General features: G+C 36.0%; 1 long non-coding RNA gene across 1 annotated transcript; it reads left to right on the plus strand.

The window, feature by feature from the left end:
* Positions 1-544: 544 nt before the first annotated feature.
* Positions 545-2010, plus strand: LOC107663427 (uncharacterized). The gene is made up of 3 exons (XR_001631325.1): positions 545-787; positions 1248-1367; positions 1888-2010. It is a non-coding gene; the product is annotated as an uncharacterized LOC107663427 (long non-coding RNA).
* Positions 2011-2262: the final 252 nt, after the last annotated feature.

Genomic DNA, 2262 nt, shown 5'->3' on the forward strand with positions numbered 1-2262 from the left:
CCCAGTTTTGTTTCAACGAGCCTTCCTTTCATGTTACTCCATACGTTTTCCTCTTTCAGGTCTTTATATTTCTGCATCCAGTAGTTGTTTGCATTAGGTTTCTTAAAAATCCCATCTCTAAAAACACCATAAACCATTTTGACAGTACATTCCTTAAAAACATGTATTTTCTCACCAAACATTGTGTACACATCTTTCTCCGGTTTACCCGGTTCCATACTTTCAATTTTCTCAATCCAGTCTTGCGGTATAGCGTTTTTATTCATGCAGTACTTATTTGTGATCTCTTGTCTGGTATAGTCCTCCTTTCCTCCATAGTGTCGACAACGTATTGAACTTGTAAAAAACCCTCTTTGAACTCATACAGAACATCTCTCACTCTCGTAATCCTCACATCCCACCATTTCTTAAAAAACAGCTCTTTTGCTTGATTCACGATGTTCTTGTTTAAAAACAAAGGTTGATTTAAAATGTCTTCTCTTCCCTTTGGGATGTAATGCACATACTTTAAAAACTCTCCCCACACTGTAAAAAAGGATTTGAGACTTTAGCTTCCCCAACTCATTTTCCTAAGTCAGTTCAACTAAAATGTTGGGTACACTTAAGATATTAAGTTTACCAGTGCCCAACTAATCCGTTTAATCAGAGTAGTTCACGCAACAAAGATTTCTTAGTTGTATGAGTGGCAATGCAAGGAAACCCCGCCCACCGAGCCTTCCTCGCAGAACAGGTCGCCATGCTTGAAGACTGACGAAAAGCTTCAATTTTTGAGTCAAGAGTTCCAGAGGTAAGAGCAAACTTATGTCCAGCTTGTATTTATGAAAAATGTTTGATACATTAGGGTAAAGAGTAATATTACACAGGTTGTCAGTGTAATCCTCACGGCAGTGTTGTACGGAGTGTAAAACATGGACAAAAATATATGTATAGTGATCACGTATTTTAAGGTGTAACGTTAAACTAGATAAATACAGGGTTGTCAGTGTAATACTCTTGCCACTGTTTTTATAGAACCCTGCACGTGATATGTGGACAAAAATATATTTCTAGTGGCCATGAATTAGTTCCCTCGTGATAGTGAAATCGTGTCCATGATTAATAATTCTTTCGCTGGACTGTTTTATTCAATTGTGGCCATGATGTAATTTGTTAACGTTACCTCATTTCTAAATAAATCGAGTGAACAGTTTAACCCATCTTAAACGTTAAACCTTTATTTGTGTCCATTTGATTGTGATATATTTTAGGCCTTACATTTTCAACGGACATTTATCAGTAGCCCCTGCAAGGAAACCCCATCGCGTCAGAACAGGTGCCGCGCCACGGCTGACGAAGCCTCCATTTTGAATTAAGACTTCTTGATTGAGGTAAGAGCAAACTTATGTCCAGCTTGTATTGATGAAAATGTTTGTTAAATTAGGGTAAACTAGAGAAATATTAAACGGGTTGTCAGTGCATCCTCGCGGCAGTGTTGTATGGAGTGTAAAACATGATATGTGGACAAAAATATATTTATAGTGATCACGTATTCGTTTCTCATTTCATGACTTCATTATTTCGTTATAATTAGTTAACGTTAAGAGGATTGTTCATTTGACTTAATTCGTTCCCTGTTTTATTTAACTGTGGCCACGTTGTATTTCGTTAATTCTTTAATTAAAATGAGTTGCGGTGACATTGTAGTTTACCTCATTTTAATTAAAACGAATTAACAATTTAGTACAACATGGCAACAATTTACTGAAACAATTTTATTAAACGTTAGAAGATGAATTAATATGAGTCAATGATATTTTCACTGCAATAATGTGCACATTATTGCCACGTGTATTTAACAGAACTAAACTTTCGAGTTTTATATGTTCATTTGATTGTGATATATTTTAGGTCATAGGCCTAAATTTACAACGGACATTTAACAGAAGCCCCTGCAAGGAAACCCCACTGCCTCAGAACAGGTGCCAGGGCTGACGAAGCCTCCATTTTGAATTAAGACTTCTTAATACAGTAATTGAGGTAAGAGCAAACTTATGTCCAGCGTGTATTCATGAAAATGTTTGTTAAATGAGTAAAAGTACCAATTAAGGTCACCAAAATCTGCCTTGTGCACATATTTAATTTTAACAACTTCTTGTACTGAAACCAATAACTTGTGCACTAAAAATGTGCACAAGGCAGATTTTGGTGACCTTAATTGGTACTTTTACTCATTTAACAAACATTTTCATGAATACACGCTGGACATAAGTTTGCTCTTACCTC

Source organism: Sinocyclocheilus anshuiensis, unplaced genomic scaffold (assembly GCF_001515605.1).
Source record: "Sinocyclocheilus anshuiensis isolate Anshui unplaced genomic scaffold, SAMN03320099.WGS_v1.1 scaffold4523, whole genome shotgun sequence".
Taxonomy (NCBI): Eukaryota; Metazoa; Chordata; class Actinopteri; order Cypriniformes; family Cyprinidae; genus Sinocyclocheilus; species Sinocyclocheilus anshuiensis.